General features: G+C 36.8%; 1 protein-coding gene and 1 pseudogene across 2 annotated transcripts in view; one reads left to right on the forward strand and one right to left on the reverse strand.

Annotated features, from left to right (window-relative positions):
• The window catches only part of Sugct (succinyl-CoA:glutarate-CoA transferase), a 683,098-nt gene that overhangs the window by 367,181 nt on the left and 291,631 nt on the right, over nt 1–24,286 (reverse strand). The window lies entirely within an intron of this gene.
• LOC106021265 lies at nt 9,847–14,149 on the forward strand (annotated as a pseudogene).

Here is a 24,286-nt window from a genome sequence, read left to right on the forward strand (position 1 = left end):
GCAAAACCAATCAGGTATGCACTAAAATATCTAAAGTCATGTATCAGGAGGAAAACATTTTCTAGATATTTTAGCATGGAATCACAAAGCTAACCAACATGCTCATTTTCATGACCTTGACATCTCTGCAGGAAACATCATACTCTCATTTTGAGACTCAACCTTTCTTTTACCCATATTGACTAGAATTTGCTTCCCTTTTGTAAAACATTGCACCCTGCTAGACTTGGTACTTCTTCCTTTTGCTCACTTATTTCAGCATGTATAGTTGTTTGGGGAAGCACCCTTCCCATGACGAATTACTACTGTATCACGGTCTTAACCTTTGTTGCTTCACATTGGATAGTGATAACATTTGGTTTAGAACCTATCATCTCAGGGTTAGAGAAATCGCTCCTGGATTAAGAGTATTTGCTATTCTGGAGAAAACCTTACTATCTTCAATCTTCCTCCTTCCAATACATCAGTAAAATCAAATCTATTTAACCATTTCCTTGAGACCCACAACCTGCTTTCACAAGAAAGGCATACATTCCTGATTAGCTACCACATCCTCAGAGCTAAGAATATAATTGGCAAGCAAACCCAGTATCTTTGCATCTTGGCAAGGTTGGAATGACGGAAGAATGAAATGAAGTAACGAAACTACAAAAGAAAAGGTAATCTTTGAACACACATAAATTCTATCCTAGATCTAAAACCAAGTGTTAGCTGTCGTTCTGCATGGCTCCTAGCAGCACAATTCAGTGAGTAGCGTGCAGCTGAGCTCCAGTCTCAGAGACTGCATGAGACAGCTGGAGACCAGCATCCCAATGCTGCATTTGTGTTTGTGCACCAGGCACCAGAAGAAAACTCTGTCCCTATTATTTCTATTCCTCATACCATCATGATGATATAATAGTGCTCACTGTTAGAGAGCTCAATTAGTGACACAAGCTCTTCTCCTATGTGGCCATATTTCAAAGTAACTAATAGTGATAAAAACTTCTTTGACTTCCTTTCCTATGAGAGTTTGGAGAAAATTATGTATAGAATGTGACTTGAGTGTTCCTGCTGTCAGAGCAGCCACCAAGGCTAGTAGAGTGCTTCCTCCCAGTTCTATGGCTGTGGATCAAAAGTCTCAAAGCTCTCATCCTGTGGGACCCTAAATATTTTTGTCTTTGTTTTTTGCAATGGGAACATTGGTGATAATCCAAAGTGTAGCCTATGGCTCCAACCTGAAGCTATCAGCAATGGAATTAACACATGTTTCCAGAATTGCAGAGGAAAAAGAAGGCACTTTGTATTGATTAGTTGCCTGGACCTGGGCATTCCTGTTTTATTTCTAGCTATTATCAACCCTGGAGCTTCAGAATGTCTGTCTTTGAGGCAACAAATCTGAACTGATTCATTTTCTTGCATTTTGAGGATTAAAAAATGGAAGCATTATTGAGGTTCAAATTCAAGTTGGCTTTCTAGACCAAGGTTCATCTCAAAGCAGAATGCTGACATATCTAGAAGACAGAAACAATCACTAACATTTACTGAGACAAGACTAGATTTTAATACTAACATCACCCAAGTCAACTCTTCAACCTCTCTGCATCCCAAATAGTGTATTTTAGGAAAAGTATAATAGCTATAAATTACTTAAAGCAGTTTGTGATAAATAAGCAACAAATGACATTTATTGATAGCAATTCCACTTGCATTTAAAGTAAATGTAACAATAAAATCTCCTATAACTGCAGATCAACATTAGAATGTTAGGGATTTTGACAGTAGCTCAATCTAGAACTGCTTATCTGTCAGGTATCTTATGATCACAAAAATTTAAATTTCTGAAACTTTTAAAATACATTTTTGTCTTTTTGTTGTTATTGTTTGTTATCATTTGTTTATGCCTTTCTGTATAAAACATATTTGTACTGAGGCCTCTAGGGATTTAATGATGACTATATTCAGGAATCCCACTTGGTCATCATTATGCTTGGAGCTCCATCATAGGGAAGAGTGAATCAGAAAGTCAAGCTGAGCAGGAAACAATAAATCAGGCTTTTCCAGGACACTTAGAAACAATCTAAAGAGGTACCAACAAACACTGATGCAGAGAGGCCAAAGAGCTTAAAAGTTCTTTTTCATCTCGTCTCAAGAGTTAAGTATAAGGTCAAAGTCTCAGCTCTTACAAGCAATGAGAGTGTGTATGCTGACCTTGTGTTGAGTCACAGTTTGATGAAGCCTGCATGTTTCTACCCAGACCTTAGAAGTTATGACAGTATGTTATGCCCATGTGAATTCATAGCTAGATGAGGACTCTGAACCTCTACCCACAGCCTTCTGGCTTCAGAATGTTTAACAACAGTATGAAACCAAAGAAATGTTACCTCGTCCCTTTCTGCCTGAAAGAATTTGTAAGGTACTCAAAGACAATCTTTCTATTTTTTCATAGTTCTCCTTAACAAAAAGTAAAATTTCTATGAATTGATAACAGCATCATCCTTGTTGTACTTGGAAAACTTTCATTGAAACAGTTCTGCACCATCTCTGGCATTTAGACTTTTTTTGCTGCTGTTTCTTCTTCATAGATCCCTTAGTCTGGAGGGAATGTTTGATAAGACATCCAGTTGAATGCTGAATTTTCTAAAATCTCTCACTTTCTGCACACTGTCTAATTGTGGGTCTTTGTGATAATTACCATCTACTGCAAGAGGAAGCTTCTATGATGAAGGGTGAGTGACACCCTGATCTATGAATATAGCAATGTGCCATTTGGAGTCAGATACCTGTATACTATCTATACAAGTTAAAGCCAGACAACAAATTCCCACCACCAGCCAAGAAACTATTTTCAGTTGATACCTGCTGGGAGAAGGAAAATAAGAGAGTTTTCTTCAATGGATGAGTAGTTGACCAGCACAAATTTGACACTGCTCCTTTCTCCCCCTTTTGTTTGGTTTTGGAGTTTGGAGTTGTTGTTGTTGGAGAGGAGAGAGAGAGAGAGAGGAAGGGAGGAAGGGAGGGAGGGAGAGAGAGAAAGAGAGAGACAGAGACAGACAGAGACAGAGAGACAGAGAGAGTGAGAGAGAGAGTACAAGCAGGAGGGGATGACATGAAGTTTGGTGAATAGGGAAGAGGGTTATAGGGTATATCTGGGAGTATTCAAGGAAGAAGAAAATACAATCAAAGCATATTGTATGGAAATCATTTTAAAATAAAATAGAACAGAGACTGTAACAAGTATAAAATTAAGGCCCTCTTGCTTCTTATTTTAAAGTATTATTATTATTATAATCACTGAGTAGGGAGTATACATGTGGAAATCTGAGGAAAACTTTGTTGAGCTAATTCTTTCCTTCTACCTTTAAGTGAGTTGCCGGGTTCAGACTTAGACACCAGGCTTGTGTCACAAGAACATAATGTAGGTTGTCAGGTTTACAAGACAAATGCTTTTTTGCTGAGTCATCACACCAACTTTATGTCACTTTTTTAAGATATAAAATATCTTAACAGAAAATATTCTATCAATATTTGCTAAATTATTTGGTAATATATTAGAAAAAATAAATGAACATTATAACATGGAAAGTTAATAAATGTCAACAATAAAATGACATAGAAAAGGCACTCTTTCCTTCTCTTCCACTCAGGTCTCCCTAGTCCTGGTACCACTGGCCATAAAACCCCTCCTCTCAGTCTGTCTCTTCTCCTTTGGCAGACCCCAGCCTGCTTCCAAGGACCCTACAAGGGGCTTAGATCTAAGAAAGCTAACCTATATTCTCCCTTCTTCCCTCATTCCAGTTTCCCTATTCTTGTAAACATGATCATCTATGTCAGACAATACTCTCATACTTCTCCCACCCTTTGAAGGCTCACAGTACCCCAGCTCTGCTTCCTACCAAGGACCTTGTAACAACCACATGTCCTAGAGAACCAGGTAGGCCAAGTTTAGTCTCATTCCCCTCCTTTTCCAATCCAGTTGCCCATACCACATCTAACTTCCAGATTGCCCGAATTCAACATTCTGTGCCTAACTACAATTTAGTAAATGCTCTGAACCCTTGTTTACCTGCACCCTCCTCCAATCTCCAGACTTAGAGATAGTTGTGCATTGTTTGTGCAAACTCTGTTTGATCAGTCTTGTCTTCACTTTTCTCCAGGCCCCAGGCCCCTTTAAACCTGCCCATACTGATCAGTCCTCCTGATACTAGTCTACCCCTATCATATAAAACATCCAGGTCTAGCCTTGAGCACACAACATATGCTGAGGTGTAGTCTAGTAAATTTGCTGAACCTAGCTCACATGCATACTTCTAGTGTCTAGACCCATCTATTGTCACACATCTGTGTGAGATTCAATTGTAATTCCCTGGAACCACGTCTGCCCTAATAATCCCCCAAATCCAGGCCTTGTTGGTACATCATATCCCAAGAAGTCTAGAAACTCATATGAGACACACCACCAACAAAATAAGCCCACATTTCCAGGTCACATTTTAAAAGAATTTAGAAGAATGGATCAACAGAAGATAGAATATCACGGCTCAAAGATGAAGTAGAGGTTTTATACCATACAAAATCAATGACTATAAAAAATAAAAAATAAACACAGAAAAAAAATGTTCAAGAGCTGTGGGATATCATAAGAAGACTGAATCTTCAAATTACAGGCAGAGATAAAGGAGAAGAACCCCAGAGATACCATAATAGAGGGAGCCATTATAAGTTGGATGAGAGATCTGGCACTAATGAGATCTTCACAGATCTACAAGAATGACACCAACTGGCATTAAGCCTGCCTTAAATGCCCTCCCCTGATAATGAGATTGATGACGACCTCATATGCCATCAAAGAACCCTCATTCAGTGGTTGATGGAAGCAGAGGCAGACACCCACAGCTGAAAATCAAACTGAATTCCTGGGAGCCAGTTGCAAAGAAGAGTGATGAACAAAGGAATCAAGACCAGGCTGGCGAAACCTACAGAGGCAGCTAACCTAAACAAGGGAGAATGGATGGATCCCAGACTGATGACTGAGAGGCCAGCTTGGGACTGATCCAGACACCTGCCCCCTCCACCCTGAACCTGGGTGTCAGAGAAGAGGCCTTGGCAATCTATGGGACCTTGGAGGGTAGATCAGTATTTGTTCCTGGCATATAAACAGACTCGAGGAGCCTATTCCACATGGAGGGATGCTCTCTCAGCCTGGACACATAGGGGAGGGCCTAGGCCCTAACCAACTCTGAAAATCTCTCATGGAAGCCCTTACCCTCCTTGAGGAGCAGAGTGGGGATGGAGTGAGGTGGGGGGTAGGGAGGATTGGGGGGTCGGAGGAGGGGAGAGGGAACTGAGAGTAACATGTGTAAAAACTTAAATTCTGAGAGACAGAGAAAGAGAGAGAGGAAAACCAATTACAATGAGAATTGTAAAGCCTAAAGAGTTACGAACAATGTTCTTATAGTTCTAACTGACGCCAACCTAGATTAATGTTCCCAGAAAAATCACCTGCCATATATTACAGAGAAAGAAAAACTGTGCATAATACAAACAGACTAAAAGAAATTATATCTATCTAAACAAGTACTACAGAAGTGATACTTCAGATTGAAGGGGGAAATAAGCACAAAACAAGTGGCATTAAAATTACTGGAACACAAAGTAGAACTAAAAACACAAACAGCAAAAAACAAAAGAAAAGCAATAAAATAACTGTGCTCAATGTAACTTTCACTAATAATTTTAAATACTAATGGCCTCAAGTTCCAAACAAAAGCATAAGCTAGCTTATTGGAATAAGAAAAAAAAACCTACCTTTTGTTGTTTAGGAGAAACTTAAATTTAAGTATGCCCAACCTTAAGGAGAAAACATGGGGAAAAAGTACTTCAAGCAAATAGGAACTCAAAATAACATGTTATCCCAATATTGAAAACAAATAGCTTTCAAACAGAAACTAATCAAAATAGAAAAAGGACATTTCATATTAACCAAAATAGACAAAGGACATTTCATATTAATCAAAAGAGTGATTATCAAAATGCATTACAATCGTAACCACATATACACCATGCTTTGCAGTACTCAATTTCACATAAAGCAAACTTCTGTAATAAAAGACACAAATTAACAACAAGCACATTGATAGTAAGTAATTTCAGCACTGCACTTTCTTTTCCAATAGATAGGTCATCTAACAAAAATAGAGAACCATTAGGATTAAATTACATCATACATCAAATAGACCTGATATGTATCTACAGAACATTCTACCCAAACTTCAGAGAGTGTACAAACTACTCAGTAGCCCATGGAAGCTTCTCTAAAATAGAGCACATCCTGGAATACACAAAAAATCTTAACAAATACAATAAAACTTAAAATCAAGAGCAAACAAATCTCTACTAAGTACACAAACTCATGAAGATTAAACAACTTATTACTGAATGACAAATGGATGAGAGAAGAAATCAAGACAGAAGCAAAAGAATCCTGGGACTAAATGAAAATGAAAACACAACACAGCAGAACATCCGGACACATTAAAAGCATTCCTATGAAAGAAATTTATAGCTTTAAGTGCCTACATTAAAATACCAAAAAAAGGCGCAAATAAATGATTTAGTGATGTAACTCAAGAATTTGGAAAAACAAGAATAAAACAAAGCCAAATCTAGTAGATGTCAAAAAATAATAAAAATCAGAGAAAAAAATAATGAACTAGAAACACAGATGATGCTAAGAATTAAAAAATCCAATAAGCCTGTTGTTTGAGAAGATAAACAAGAACCACAAATCTTCAGGCCATCTATAGAAAAGAAAAACAGAGATGACCCAAATTAACAGATTCAAAAAGGAGGACGGATACATTATAACAAAGACCAAAGAAACGCAAAGTGTTATAATTAAATACTTTAAAACCTTCACTCTATTATGTTGAGAATCTTAAAGATATGGTCAGGTTTCTAGATTCATCAAAACCATCAAAGGTAAACCAGAGGGAGATAAAAAACCTAAACAGACCAATAAAAATAGGGAAATTGAAACAGTAATAAAAAGATTTGCAAACACAGGCCATGACCAGAGGGATTCATACCAGAATTCTACCAAACATTCAGGGACTGGGACTATAGCTAATACACTCAGAGAGAAAGGGAGAGGAGAGAGAGAGAGAGAGAGAGAGAGAGAGAGAGAGAGAGAGAGAGAGAGAGACTATTTAATTGATGCCAATATTACTTTAATATTGAAATGAAGTAAAGACAGCAGAAAAAGAAAACTGAAGACCAATAATCTTGATGAACATAGACATAAAAATATTCAGTAAAATACCTGATATAAATAAAATATACCATCCACCATAATAAAGTTAGCTTTATTCCAGAGATGAAAGGACAGTTCAACATATGTATGTTAATCAATATAGTAAAGCATATAATTGAATGTAAAGACAAGAATCAATAGATTAAGTAAAAGGCTTTGACAAAACCCAACATATGTTCATGATAAAAGTCCTAGAGACAGAAATACCAAAGCAAACATACCTGAACATAATAAAAGCTATATATGAGAAACCCAAAGACAACATCATCCCAAATCTATTTGGAACCACAGAAGATCTTATATAGCCTGAGCAAAAGAAAAGAAAATGCTAAAGGGATTACTATTTCAGATTTCAAGATACATTACAGAGCTGTAGTAACAAGGACAGTATGCTACTGTCAAAAACAAGCATGAAATCCAGCAGAATAAAACAAAAGACACAAACACATGAACACGTTACCATAGTCATCTGATATTTAACAAGTATTTCAAAAATATTTACTGGAAAAAAAGATAGCATAATCAATAAAACAGTACATCCACATGAAGAAAAATAAAATTAGTATCTACAACCTTGCATAAACATTAATTCCAAATGGATCAAAAACTTCAATGTGAAACCTAAAATTCATTAACAGACAGAAAACATAGGCAATATTCTATAGGACATAGGTGTAGGAAAGGTATTTCTGAATAAGACTTGACATACTACAGTTATCAAATGGAAACAACCCTAAACCCTTAAACTAATGAAAGGATAATGAATATGTGGCACATATACACATACTATTCAGCTGTATAGAAAAAATGAAATTATGAAATTTTCAGATCACAGGTTCAATAAAGATCATATTGAGTGAGTGAATGCAAACACATAAACAAAAGTTACATGTTCTCTCTCATCTGTAGTTCTTAGATACAAATCTTAAGATGTGAAAATAAAACCTGGAAAACTTACAGTGACCAAGATAGCAAAGGGTGACCATGAGATTGGAGTGAAGATTAAAGAGGACAATACCAGGAGAGAGGTAACATTAAGATATAAATGGAAGTCTTAAATTACAGAGAAGGAATGGAAGTCAATAGAGAATTAAAGACTAGAAGGAATAAATAACACCAAGTCATAAGAAATCATATTAATTTATATTTACCTAAAATTAACTATAATGCATATAAGTATATGCACAAATGTATACAGTTTAAATGAAGTCATGCCACTTGGGCTAATAATGTTGCCCCCAGGAGCTATAGACTATCTAGCAAAACTCCAGTATCAGGTATGAGAATCTTTTAATTGTTGCCAGAAGAGTCCAAGGAGCTCCCAAGATAATACAGAGTATTGCTGCTACACCTAGATTGTTTCCTAGAAGTTAAAGATAGTCCCCTATTGCTGAATACACCATGTACTTCAAAGCTGAAGGAATCAAGGTAGATCTGACCCAAAAGCTTTTTCCTTCAGAGTTATCTTTCATAATACCAGAAGTTGCTATTCAAAGTGTCAAGGAGAAGATGTAATTAATAGTTGTACTGTCACGATGTTTATGAACCACAATAATGCTCAGCATGGCAAGATATTCCTAAAGTTGTAATAGTCATAAATATATCTTCATGATAATCAACATCTGTTCACTTGGACTAAAGACCCACTTAATAAGAGTGTCTATTTATGCTATAATATTTATATTACATTTGTATATCTCGCTATTGATGCTATAGTACTTATATTGTATCTCTGTATCTATATTTATACCATAATATTTTGATTACATCTTTACATCTCTATTCATACTATATTATTACAAATTTTTATTTACCTACTCAGAGTAGAGTTTTATATTATGTCTGTTCATCTGTCTATTCAATGCTAGATTTTTATATTACATCTCTCTAATTAAGCAAATAGCATTTTAATGCATGTGTGTATCTCTTCATTTTACTAGATTTATAATAGACACATATTTTTCCATTGAACTCCTAAGTAGCAAAAGTAACACACTTTGTGTTTGTATATTTTGTACTATAATTTCTCTCCTTATTTGTGATGTTAATTTGTCTATCCAGCTTGTCAAACACGGATATGTGGCTCATTTATTTTGTCCAGTGAAGATATTCTTGTTTGAATATCCTACAATATTTTTTAGTTTGGTTATGTAGTTTGAACATAATGTACCTATAGTCTCTGGTATCTTAATACTTGGTCTGAGACATTGAGCATAGAGCTAGATGATTTGGCATTTACCCTGCTGGCTTTTGGTCTTGTTTCAGTGTACAGTATTTCCTCACTATGTCCCATTCCTCCAGTTTGGAGTAGTAATGTATATTCTCTGTCATACTATGTTGAAAGTATATAATTTGCTTTTTTACTTTACAGGGGCTTAAAATAAAGACATTGCCTGGATTCTCGGAAGTAACTTTGGTCTCTGTATTTTAAACAGGGTACTTACTGTGAATGACTATGCAGAGTTTTAAAGTTAGACTAAATGTATCTTACATTATGAGATGGCCATCAGACATATGGGGACTAGGAAGCAGAATGTAATGGTTTGAATGAGATGATGTACCAGGAGTCTCAGGCATTTGAATACTTAGTCCCCAATGGTGACACTGTTTGGAGAAGTTTAGGAGATATGGTCTTATTGGAGGAACTATATCCCTGGAGGTAGGTTTTGAGAGTTTAAAGAGTCCCACCATTCCCAGTTTGTGCTCTTTGCTTCTTGCTCAGAGTTCAAGATGTGACCTATCAGCCATCATGCTTGATGCTAGCTGCCAAGCTTCCCAGCTACAATAGACTTTTATCTTTCTGTAACCACAAACCACATAAACCTGTCCTTCAATAATTTGTCTTGGTCATGTTTTACCACTGCAATAGAAAAGTTACTGGCACAGTTGGCATGTCTGTTTGTAAGAGAAGGTCTCACTAGCAAAGTCTAGCTGGAACTTCAAAATCATCCTGCCTCATCCTTCTGAATACTAATACTACTCATGTTTCTACTATCAATGATCCCTTCTCTCCTGTACGTTTCCATTATTCATAGTACTTCTGTGTAAATATTCCATTTCTTTTAAACATGTGTTTACTTCCCTAGGGTGCATGCAATGAAGTAGAACTGTTGCATCAGAGACAACTTTTACTCTGTTATCTTTGCCCAAGCAGCTCTCTAAATGATTTCATTCTCACTGCTACTTCTACCAAACTCCATGTTCTTACCTGTATTGTTACTACCAGAGTTAAAGTTCTTTCAGTCTAATAGAGATGGAGTGATACCCTATGGCTATATAAACTTCATTTCCCATAGAAAGAGAACTCAATATAGTATCCTAATGAACACAAGATTTTGGGTGTTGTTTCTTTTTCTTTGAATATTATGGACTTATCAGAATACTTGAATAATCAAAGCAAAGATCCTTTGGCAAAATATAGGTTTTCCAACTTACTTCTAGACTATAGCTTGTTTTTTTCTTACTTAACTTTTCATGTAGAAAAAAATTAAGTTGTGTTGTGGTGTGGGGGGAATGTGGGAGTGCGGGTGGTTATGTTGATGCATTCATGGTATGTCTGTGGTATGTGCATGACTCTGTGTGTGTGTGTGTGTGTGTGTGTGTGTGTGTATATACAAAGGTCAGAAGAGAACCTATCACTCTCCATCTTATCACCTTGAGAAAAAATCTATACTAAATCTGAAACCGATTGTTTCAAATAAGTTGGGTTGGCTAGTAATCTCCCAGGGTATACCTTTGTACAATTCCTAATGGCATGGTTACAGGCTCATTTGGTAATGCCCAGTTATTATATATGTTCTGGAGATTTGATCTCTAGTCCTTCTGCTTGTACAGCATTCACCAACTGAACATCTCTCCAGCCCCAATTGTTTTTAATTTGAGGTAGACAAATTATTATTTTTCGTGTATAATATTCTAGCTTTTGTGTTGGTTTGAAAAGTAAGAGCCCATAGTTCATAAACTTGTTATGAAAAATTGAATGAACATATTGTAGGCATTTAGAATAGTATGGAAGTATATTAAACATATACAGCTAAACTAACATTATAGAAAGAAAACTACTGGCAGGGAAGGGGCAGATACTGTAATGGGAATTTTAGAAATAAAATTTTGATAGAGAATTTCATTCCTACAGGAAATAATCTTTAGACAAATCTGAATAGACTTAAACCAAACCAATGAGGCTCTACAAGATCCAGGCTAGATTCTCCCGCTCAGTAACTATAAACAGGCTTGTGACACTTCTATAACACATAGAGAAACAGCTGGAATTTGTTGGTCAGCATTCCTACCATAAACAGAATCATGGGTTTAATATTTCCTGTAATTTCTTCAGACCTTATTTCCTCTTGGGAATTTTTTTCTATATATTACAATGAATTATGGTTAAAATTATCTTCTTCCCTTTTAATATTCAGTGGCCTTCCCCATCATCTGCATGCTGATTTGCAGGCCACACAAAAGACAGAGTAAACATATATCCAGGGAACTCAGTCAAAGCCTTCTTAGTGTCACTCAGAACTCCCTATGCAACTTTCCCTTAAAACACTGAGACAGGAGCTTTAGTAACAAACATGTCTTAAGACTTACATTAGCTGTCAGTACACCAACAATTCTGATTCACACTCACTATTATTCACTGTTCACAATGGACTGTTTCACAGAGATTTTAAATGCATTATGGATCATGTATTGCCTGTCTAGCATTGCTGTATCTGTTTATGAACTCCAACAGTATTCTGCAAGTCTGACTCCAGAAGGTTGATAGAGACACATTGTCTTGGTTCTGGGACATGAAAGGTTGCCTACCCATGCTAAAAAATAAGCCTATTTAATTGAAACAACCTTATGAAGAGCTACTAATAAAGCATTTTAAAGTGGCTGGAGAAAAGTTATTTAATTAACAAGAAACAAAAGCAACTACTATAACTTTATCATGTAAAAATAATTTTGGTTTACACATATTCTTTAGCATTTTAATAAACCTTTATTATTAAAATTAAAAGTAGTTAATATTTTGTTATCATTTTAACTTTAGCAATACTATGCATACGTCAATAAAAGTTACCAACTGTATCACTTGAATTGCTTCAAGAATATCCATTGGAGTGAATGCAAGGAGGGATAAATAACACTAATGACCTTTCAAAAATGTTTCATGGAAACCTACTCCTGTAATCTCCCTAACACACATACACATTTTTTAGGTTAAAATAAAGCTACTCTCTAAGAGAAGCAATGTCTTTCCTAGACACAAGAGACTAACAAATAAAAAAGCTCAATCAGGAATGATTTCTTTTTTGTAGTGTTGGCCAGTGAGTTTTCATAAAGACTCAATCAGTACAGGCTATTATTGCTAATGCTCTGGGTTGCCTCCCATAACTTGACATTAAGATCCTATTGCTAAATACATCACATATTTGAATTGTACAACATGAGGAATTCAGATGGTAGTGAAAGAAATCTAATCCCTACTGATTAGCTTTCATAATGATAGAAGGTACTATGCAATCTGCTGGAGGAAAAAGTAATCATCAACTATACTCAGCTGTAAATCCAGTAAGATACAATAATAATTGGCCTGGAAAGACATGCCTATGTGTGCAATAGTGGCATGAATGTCATTGGAGTAACCTAATGCGGATTTTTTTTAATGAACCAGCCATTTAATAGGAACTCTTGAAGGCAGAAGCTCCAGGGAGGCCCATCTCGCCCCTCCATTAAATCCATATCTACATTGGCCAGGGGCCATATGTGCAACCAGGGACACCAGACCGAACTGGAAGGTGCTTCAGAAGGGAAGGGCGTAGCTAAAAGAAAATGGAGATGGGGTTTCCAAAGCAAAGTCTTTACAAAAGGGGGCTCTCCCCTCCCCAAAACCAAAGTGTCATATAAGCTCTAAATAAAATATAAAGTAAAAATGCTGCATTAGAAAAGTTAACAGTGTTAAGCCTTTAAAATAGGAAGACTAGCCCTAAAGTGTCAAATACCCAGTAAAGTTCCATTGAAGTGTGGCCTATACCTAAAATACTATGTAAGTGTTGCATTGAAAAAGTGAAACTTTCAAGATGGCCTGTATGTAGTGCTTTGGGGCCCATGTGGAAGCAGAGGGGTGGGGACCATGATGTGGCCACCTACTCAGCATGGCCTTATGCTCCAACTCAAGGGGTTTAACTAGAGGGCCATTAAAAAGCACCCGAGATTCACAGCAGATGGCCACTTGTGGCTCACATGAACTGTGTGGCTGGGGACATGCACACCCCTCTATGGGGGGAACCACTCAACTTGGCACTAAGTACTAGAGGAACAGAAATGTGGGGAAGGTGTTTGCCAAGCTGTTTCCTAATGGCCTAGGACTACCATGGAGGAAGGCATTCAGCTGGTGTGTGAGCTGGTTATGATTGAGTGGATTTACCTTGACCCAGAGAGGCTTGTGGACCTGGTCCCAGAGGATGTGGCCTTCACTCAGGGCCTGCATGGCGCCTGCTCACAACAGTACCCTCTGAGCTGCAGCTCTCTCTAGTCAGCCTGCTGATGCATTCTATGATGGTACAGGAGGCTGTGATGGAGATCCAGACCACTACTGATGTGAGCCTGCTTTGGCGCCAGGGCCAGTCAGGCCGCACCAAACTTAATCTGGGGCCCAACCCAACTCGAAAGAACCTCCTAAGCTGGCTGCTCAGTCACTGCGTGCCCCAGGAGCAGGTGGAGAGCCAGCCCATCAAGGTGGAAATGTACATCAAAGAAGCCAAGCTCAGTTTTTGCCACCCCAGCTATGGGCTGGCTGAGGAGCAGTCCCTGCCTCCTCACTACTGCGACCAGGCCTGTGGGTAAGGGCCACCTGTGAGGCATGACTAGACCTGGACTGGCTTCAAAAGCACATGATAGTATCATTACATTGTATTGCCCATGTATACGGCATCAAACTATGAAAATGATAATAGGAAAATGTTACTCAAGGCAAAAAGTTTCAGTTATACAAAACTAATCTGCAGCTAAAACAACAATATAACTATAACCAATAGTATCACATTATCCAAAAATATTCAAAAGTGGATACTTTTGTATTCTCTCCAGAAAAAGTAGAAATTATGTGAGGTGTAAATACATGTTAGTTTGATGTGTTGTCTTATATAATATATATTATGGGTAAAATCATCAAATTGTACCATAAATATGTCCATTTTGAGTCACATATACATCGATTTTGAATATTAGTCATAGTTTCTTAAGTACACTAGCCTAGTTTTATTTTTTCTATGTATGGTTTCATGATGTAATCCTTAGTCCATCATCAATGAGAAGGATGCAATAACAACCTTAACTCTTTGAAGGTTTTTATAATATTAAATGAGGCACAACTGCCTATCACACAGTGGTATTAAGAATTAGGTATTGTTGCTGCCATTGTTAGACTTCTCAAACTAAGGTATTCTTGTCTATACTGATATAACTGAAATATTAATAATTAAGCCATAGTTAACTGGATATATATACAATGCCTCAGCTGTAATCTAAACTAAACTGCATGGAGATGGAAAACAATTGCCATAGAACACAGACTATGGCCCCTTTTTAATTTTCTTTTTTCTGGTCCCTGTTTTTAATATATCTGTGCTGAATTCAATTTGAACTTATTACAGAAAGGAAATTTTCAAATGAAGTATGAAAAAAGTCCATGCTTTACAAATTTGCCCATTTTCTCATCTGTGCTTCCATTTGCATGAAGAGTCTCAGGAAAGAGAACACTTTTGTTACTCTACTTAATACAATATCATGAACATGGTAGGGAGAAGCTTAGCCTAGAAATGATACTTATGATTCATTGTGTCCCAGAGGTGAAAATAATCCTCAAGGAATTCCCCCCTACCCTTGGAAACAGACACTGGGCTTGTTTCCCCTTCCTTTGCCCAGACAGTGCTGAACAGGAGATGGCTGAGATTCAACTCAACCTACAATGAAATTTTCCCCCCCTTCTCCTTTTTTTAAAGATTATATTTAAGTTTCATTTTCCTACAGTACTGGGTATGGGACCAAGGCTTTTTGCTTGGGAGGCAAGCATTCTATCACTGAGCAGCACCCATCCTGGAAATCCTTAAATAATAACACCATCATCCTAGTCTTTATGTTCTTTCTCCACACTCCCTTACTTACCTTGCCATTGTCATTTTCTAAGAATGCACTCAGGTGAGAAAACACACTGTAAGTGTGAGGCCACAATTGCTCCCACTCATCTAGGGACCTGTGTCTATGTACTCAAGAGGACCCAGCGTCATATCCGTTCCAGTAACAGCCCTTCAAACTTCTATAAGACAACTTCCAAAACTTCCTACCAAATCTTTTCCATAAGATAAACATCCTTTCACTAATTGCTCAATATGACATCTACACAAATTTAAATAATCTATGCCTGATTTTACCAGTCAAGAGAAAATATGTTATTTAAAGAAATAAGGTTAAAAATAAATCTTCACCAGGAAGTATATTAAACCTAACTTGTACTTTAAAAAGTGCAAATTCAATGACCTTGAGACCTTGCATTAAACAAGCAATAATAGAAAATTTTTAAAACAAGCTATTAATAATCTATAAGAAATAGATTTATCAATTTAGTTATAATTAAAGACTATGTTGTCTAATGATATAAAAATCAAGTGTTTTTAATAACCATAAATTTTACCTAGCACAATTTTAACCCCACTATTCAGGAGACAGAAGCAAGTAGATATATCTGAGTTTGAGGCTAGCCTGGTCTACATAATGAGTTTAAGGCAAACCAGAGGTACATAGTGAGAACCTGTCTCAAAAATAAGCAAAGACCAAAGATAGCAAAATAACATAATAACAATTCTTATTATACTATAAAGCAGTCACACAACAGGCCATTCTGTGACTTCTTTACAGTAAGCATATAGCAACACATATCTTATATCATAAGCACACAAAACAATTTGAAGTAAATTCAAAAGCATAATTCAAATTATATATAATCTATATGTATATAATAAAAACTTCGAAATAGTTGGAAAATACAATTTTTACAAGATCTTTTGTTCTCAATGTTTTTGGAATCCTTTGAGAGAGTGAGCAAGAAACGACAGAGAGACAGAGATACTATTAAAACCTCCTTGTGGTTTAACAGAGTGTGTATGGAGATACCCACTGGCTGCTAGCACTACAAGGCAGGAAGCAAGCCGGACTCTTGGCTGTTGTGGTGTTATGCCAGGACAGTCTAACATTTAATAGCTGACACTTTTATGAGACAGGCTATGTGCCAGGCACTGTTTTAAGTGCTTTGCATAGATATCACATTTAATCCTCACAATAATCTTATGGAATAAATTCTACTAGTATCCCATTTTATAGACAAGCAGCCTAAAACTCAGGCAAATTTGAATGACTTGCCAAGGTCATGCATATACAAAAACAGAAAAAGCAACTAGACAGTGCAAGCTCTAGAACCCATACTTTTTGGTTCACTACAAGTACATACATCAAAAGAGGAAGCCAATAAATGTGTGCTTGGATGGATAGCTAATGGTCAGCTGAAGAATCTATCAACATGGGAATTGTTGGTCTTCATCCTTGGAGGAACCTGGGAAGGGAAAGTGGATTGAGCACCTTCCTGCTGTGATGCTCTGTAATGACAGTAGCATCCTGTTACAGACTCATTATTTTGGCTTTTTATGAAGACAAGGAATTTGTTACAGATGCTTGGAAAAGTCATCCTAAGACTCAAAGCAACAATTGACAGAGTAGGAACTTAACTCATATTTGCTGAATAAAAGTTTAAGTACCCTTTTCATGCTTACAAAAGTAAATAGTAAGAATTAGTAATCAATACTGCTTTCTTAAAGGCAGCTAATATTAATCAGATTTCATTGCTTTAATTGGGTTTTAGACAAAAATATCAGAGGAACCCCACAGGTAAAGTGCCTGGATTTCATAAGAGCTACTGGCAAGGCCATCCAAGATGCTTGTATGGATTAGACAAATATGCTTCCTCCAGGTGGTTCACACATGCCCAGAAAGTGTTTCCCTCATTGGTAGCAAAGTTGGCTTCTACTTCACAACTTTAATGGAAACTTGCTAATGTCATTTTGGTGAACATTGTAAGTAAGAAGCAGATAGAAAAAGCAATCTTGTTAAAAAAAAAAAGAGCTGACGTCATTTTAAATGGAATAATAAAAATGTATTTAAAGCTTCAAATAATAAACACATAAGAATAAAACAAGAATCAGCCTAAGAGGAAAATAGAAAAAATGTTTTGTGGTTAAGATTTTATATAAGTCAGCAAGACACAGAGCATGTGTGACACTAACAAAATTATTTTACTCAAAGAAAATAAGCGACCACCACATTGCTGCAACCCTGCCAGACTCCTACCTGTACTATACAGTAGTGCTTATTGTATATCAGCTACTTTATAGTGTCCCTTTAATTCTCTCCACATTTTTAGAGCTTGGAATTATTATTATTATTATGCCCAGTTTATAGGGAGAGTAAAATCTAAAACACCTATAACTACTATAATGTCTTAATAGGACAAAACAACTGTTGAAATCTCAAGTTTTATTAAGCTTCAGCTTACCTTAACCATAACTTTATTTCTCCTCTCTTGTGCTCAGACACCAGCAGCTGTAAAGGCTGGAGATGCCTCATTTGGTGCCTCTGACCAACTTGGATTTCATAGAAAGTTTAGGTAGTACCCTCCTCCCATTTCAGACCCCTATGTTTCTTTGCTTGTAACTTAGATTACACTTTAGAGGAAACCCTCAGCCTCTGGGAGGATGACTGATGTATGAATGTCTCGGGTTCCCATTCTCTTAGGTCATCAATCTGAAGACTGTTCCACGCCATTCTCAGTGTCTATTACATAGCTGAGCCACACTACTGCAATGCCAACCTGACCATCAAAGCAAGACTATGTCTTGCCCCGCCTCCCCACTCATTCCTGTTCTCTGGTATCAAGTCACTAATAAATAGCTGTACCCATGATCACAGGATGGTTTGGATTTTAGGCAAACGCAAATTAAGATAATACTTTCTTTTGCTTCTGAATTGTTGTGACATATTTATCTAAGTATAGATAATTAAGTAACTACTTAAATTACTTTGAGAAATTAAGTATTTTACACTCTTCAGCATGTCACAAGTCCCTCTGGCATTATTGGTTAAAGACCCTTTATTTTAATGAGTTAAGTTGGAGCTGGGCTTAGTGAATGGGGAGAAGCCAGTGTAATTCTCTCCAGGACACTTATCAAACTTGCCAGTAACAGGAAAAGACAGTGAATATCTAAAGGCCAAATTAATGGAAGAGGAATGTGAGAAGTGGATTCTTAGTTTAATCACTGCAGCTCAAATAAAACTTGAACCCTGACAACCCCAGAAGCTACCTATGGATTCCTAGCACCAAATTATAAGACTGTCTCATACTCAAGAATATTGAGACTGAGTTCCTGAAGTCATTTTTTTTCTGGCTATGCCCAGAGGAGGCCACTGGCACTTAGAAACAAATCAAACTGGACAGCAAACTGGGAAGCTATTTTTTGTTCTTGGCTAAGTACTTAAAATATGTCTGATTCTTGTTATGGCTTTGCAGTTCACAGTGCCCCTAGGCTACATCCCGGAGTGCTTCAAGAGTGGACAATAGCTGTTGACATGGCAGTGAGGCTGGTGTGCTGCTATCTTATAGAATGAGAAATCCAAACTTATAAGCTCTTGGTAGAGTGAATTATGAGGGCTACTTGAAAGAATAATGTATTCTTATTTTCTGTTTTGTTGTGGTGAAAAATAGTTTTAATCAAATGTCATATTTAGCTCTCCTGTTGTGTGGCTAAAGTAATATATTCAGTAAAAGTAAGGTAGTACCAGCACAAAATTAATGACAGTTCTCAAATATACAGCTTTTGCTTGTGAGTGTCTCTTTAAATGATTCATATGGTTGCTGTTAAAATGAGTATGTAAGTTTTATTGAATAATACCGTAAACAACCACAAGAAGCATGCACGCATTGTTAGTAGATTCTGCTACTTAATGACAGGAGTCGTTGGTGGACTGTGTTTCATCAAAATATCCCTTTTCCTACTGAACAATAAAGTTTTGTAGCATGCAAATAAAAGATGGATTCCTTTGCCTCTTACCTAGTTGGATTTCCCTTCTTGTGTGTGTGTGTGTGTGTGTGTGTGTGTGTGTGCGTGCGTGCGTGCGTGCGTGTGTGTACGCGCCATTCTCAATCTGAATGAAATTGAAAGCCAGAACAACTGAAAACACAATTTTGAGATTTTAAAATTTTAGCATTTTTCCTAAAGTAACAGAGAAGTTAGGAGTTAGTAACTTCACGTGGAGGCAAAAAACATGAATTTCTGACAAAGGGAATCTCCATAAATAGTATTAATTTCTGACCCTTAGACTTTGTGTTCTTTGCTTTTTATTTTATTATTTTTTTTAACCTCTCAAGTATAGCTTAAAATAGTATTGCTGGTATGCTCACTAAGTAGAGGAGAGCCCAAAAGATTCCATTGTTGCTGCTTTTGTCCTTTTGGTTATTTCTAATATAGTGTTTGATATTTTTTAAAATGACTTATGGGGCAAAGACATAACTCAACAGGTAAAGGTGCTAGATAAACTGAATGCAATAGCAGGATCAGCATAATAAAGGAAGAACCATCTTCCCAACCTCCTCTGGCCTTCACAGGTACACCCTCAAATATATGGAATAGGAAAAGTCAATGGGTCGTTTTAATGCAAATGGATACAATCCCATGCTTTTTGCTAATTTTATCAATTTAAAGACTACTAACAGTCATTTAAAAATTCGGAAAGAGCCGGGCGGTGGTGGCACATGCCTTTAATCCCAGCACTCGGGAGGCAGAGGCAGGTGGATCTCGGTGAGTTCGAGGCCGGGCTAGACCGATAGCCTCCAAAACAATACAGAGAAACCCTGTCTCGTAAAAAAAAACAAAAAAAATTCGGAAAGAGAAATATAATGACATAAAAACAAAACTACAAATTATGCTATCCAGGAACACACAAGTGAAATTTTGGCATCTTTCTTTTGTGTTTTTGCTTTCTAATTTCATCACCTACAGTCTTTCCTAGTACCCATGCTAAGCTAGCTTCAGGACTCCAGATGATACCAGATTCCTCAAATGATATTTTATAAAAAACAAATATGTATACAACCTCTTGTGCAGTTTAAATCCTCTGGTAATTTCTTGTTATATGCATGCAATGTAAATACTAGTATCAGTATGTTGGGGTTAATTATGACAAAAGGAAGCATATTTAATATGGATAAGAAGAATTTCTAATGTTTCTGATTGGAGTTTCTTCAATGAACATAGAGATATATCGGTCCATATGTAACCTGTAAGTGTGCCTTTAGAAATTGTTATATAATACCATTACAAATTCTTATCAAACCTTATGTTCAGTGAGAGTATAAATGTCATATCACATTGTTTATTTCCAGCATTGCAGTGAACTTTTATGGTTTTGGAGCATATGTTTTCCTTTGTCATTATAAATTTCTTTACCTTTATTTTTCTAAAGAATTTCAGCATATCAAAAGTAAAAATCTGAAATAGAGTGATTGGATCATGAAGAATGACACCTTAACTTTATGAACCGTTTGCCCAATTACTTTCTCCCTATGGGGTATGAATAAATATTTCTCACATGCATTCAGTAATACTAATTATTATTATTTAATTGTTAAATGCTTGAGTGATTAAAACAAAAACTTTTTTCAGTCATTGTAGTGCCTATGTTTGATTTCCAGTGAGACTGACTTCTTGTCTGACATGGTTTTGACATTAGAATACCAGATTTTGTGAGTCATTTCTTCAATTAATCTCTGGAGTTTCTATTGAGATTTTTCAGATATGGCAATCACCTTACTTGAAACCAGCTACACTTTATGGAAATCTTATCCATACTACCTCTGTAGACTAAAACTACATTTGGGCTTTAGTATTAGAGTCATTAATACCTAGCACAACTGAGATTGTCAACTTCAGTACTTCAGAAAGCGTAGGCTATTCTTAAAACTAACTTGATTATTTCAATTAAAAAAAAACCATATTGAGATGTTCAGACTATAATGGTAATACCTTTAGCTGAATTGCTGGGGCTATTGCTGCTGAACAAGCCTGGAATCCCTTCATTAGATTTTTGCTTCTGTACATTGATTTTGGATTTAGTAGCATGCTAAGAAATGTTTTAATATATTTGGTATCTTAGCACTTTTTATTCTAACAAATAAATCAACTTTAATAACAACATGTACTTTTAGTGTTCACAGAGAGCTACTTCATTCTCTCTACTCTATTGCAGATAATGGCATGTTAAGTCATTAAATAACAATCAGATCTCTAACAATTTCTCTCGCATAGTTTTAATTTTTTTCTTTCTACTGCTATATGTTGATATGTTTGAAAACAGCTTGAAACCATCCCTGGCACTTATTTTCCAAAACCAATTTATCTAAATGGCCACCAAAAAAGCCAATCCCAGAGCCACAAAGATCCAGGCCAGCATTTTTATTTGCCTTTTTTCTGTTTCCATTCATTAAATTGAACAGAGTACTGAGACTTAAATAAACTCAGACATTCCAATGTCTGGATTTTTCTTTTTCTAAAGTTAGCAAATGAGAAAAGAAAAACAATTCACAAAAGAGGGGGAAAGGGGCCATTAAGAAGGGAAAATGCAAATGTGTAGATTGAAATATTAAAGTTTTATATCTACATGGATATTTGTAAGAAAGAGTTAGAAAGTGGAGAAAGGAAGAAAAGGAGAAAAGGAATAAGAAAGTGAATGGGGGATGGGTGAAGAAAAAAGGGAGAGAAGCAAAGAAAGAGAAGGAGGGGAGAAAAGGTAGAGAGGGAACTGGGAAGGGATGATTCTAGCCAGAAGTATCAAAACATAAAGTTTATGGACAGAAAAAAATGGGGAAAGGGTAACCATTCTGTGAGTGCTCAAAAAGAAACTGACCATCAAGAAATTCCAATTTGAACCTCATGAATGAACTATGTGAGAGTAAGAAAACATGTGAAACTAGAACTGAGGTTGTCCCAGTCTGGTTATAGAATCGATGAGAAACCTGACAAAACTATTAAGGATTGTCTAGGTGACAAGGGTCAGGAATCCTGATCACTAGTGAATGTTCTGGAATAATTGACACAAATCAGGACTCTGCTGAGATGGCAGCACAGAAAGAGAAATGAATCCTGCTCTTGACAGCAACATCAGCTCATGTAAGAGCAAAGACTTAGGAGGGGTCCATACTCTGAAGCCAAAGCTAAGAGAATAAAACTGGAGAGGACAGGATTCAGACCTAGTGTAGGCAAGCAGGAAATTTGACAGGAGAGGAATGAGCTGGAGAGTTGGAGGGGCAAGCCTGAGTGTCAGGAAACTGAGACAGTCTCCAGCGTCTCCATCCTTTGCAGAAGTCAAGAATGAAACAAGAGTTTCCAGGGAAGTCTGGGACCCTTTATCACCCACAAGGAATGCCTTTAAACCTGGTCTATGGCATCTCCCACCAGATTTCCAGAGATCTCCGGCCCATTGTGATCCAGTTAAATTTAAGTTTTACAATAAGGAAAGGGTTAAATTTGGTGTTGTTCCAAGTTCTATCCAGTTCACAAAGTGTTTTGGACTCTAACGTTCTATAAATTGAAAATTATACACTAAGTTCCAATGGAGAAACTAGAGCCTTAAATGTTTTATCTAGGGAAGCAGAATTTACTGGACTCCTGCCCACTACCATCATCTTCTCCCTACACACACATATAAATAGCCCACAACCACCACCCAGCTCTTTCTTCTAAAGGCAGTGAGGAATGGTTTATAGCTGTCCTGGAAAACAATGGAGAGGGCTAGAGAGAGTGGCTGACATTCCATTCCCTCCTGACTCAGAGACATCATCTGAATAGTTACACAGACCTCCCTTACAGGGTGAAAAGTGCCCTGGTCGCAGAAGCTACTCTGGAGTGGCAGTGTCCCATTGCTTTCTGTAAGCCCTTAAAGAGATGATTCCCAGAGCTGGCTTTCTTTATTTCACCCTCCAGGATAGTTTTATAATAACAACATAGCCTTAAATCTCTCTCCAAATAACCAACATTTAGAAAATGTACTACATCAAATATGGACATTTTACAAGGGACCATCTATTAGCTGATAATGGCAGAGCTGCCAAGGAATGCATAAGAAAACAAATGTGACCCTCACCAAACATCAGCTCCATTTATCCAAATTAGCCCTGATGCAGTGCATTCAAGATAAACTGACAACGCTATGATTCAGAGCAGTAGGAGAGGTTGGGGGGAGGTTACAATAAGCTAAATGTGTAGGTTGAAGATGTATATAAATCACACAATGTGGATCCTCATGAGATGCTAATGGAAGTCAGAAAAGGGACTGGCAGAGGAGATCTTAAAATGTGATCATATGGAATATTAGACCAACGAAACTATTTCAGAGGAAGAAAACAGTAAGTTTCTCTTTGGATATTAAAAACATGTAGACATAAGAGAGTTGATGGCTGCCAGGTCTCGGGAGCAGCAGAACTCACCACAGTTAAGAGGCAGCCACTGATTCCCATCCCTGTGTGTGTTTCAGAAGCACAAAGTCATGGGCTTCCTACTGCTCCCAGCTTTTCAGGAAATTCTTCTCCACCTACCATGGGTACCTGGTGTTTGGTGATTTCCCTACCATCTCTATATTAAAACCCATTCTATGAAAAGGCCTTTTTACACTAAGGACTCAGAGTTCCTTAACCCTCTTGAAATAATATGAAACTTAAGCAAAAAATCTATAATTTTAGAATGCCAGAACCTCTGAAATCAGCAAACTGTGTATAAGGAAGAAGTATATTAATGGAATCATGAATATAGGTTCCTTCCAGGCTTTCAAATGATAAAATGATAAAAGTTTGCCTTGTTCTTTTAGCAAACCTGGTAGTCATTGAAGCCTCCACGCAAATAAATGAAACCC

This window comes from Mesocricetus auratus, unplaced genomic scaffold (genome assembly GCF_017639785.1).
Source record: "Mesocricetus auratus isolate SY011 unplaced genomic scaffold, BCM_Maur_2.0 Super-Scaffold_100013, whole genome shotgun sequence".
NCBI lineage: Eukaryota > Metazoa > Chordata > Mammalia > Rodentia > Cricetidae > Mesocricetus > Mesocricetus auratus.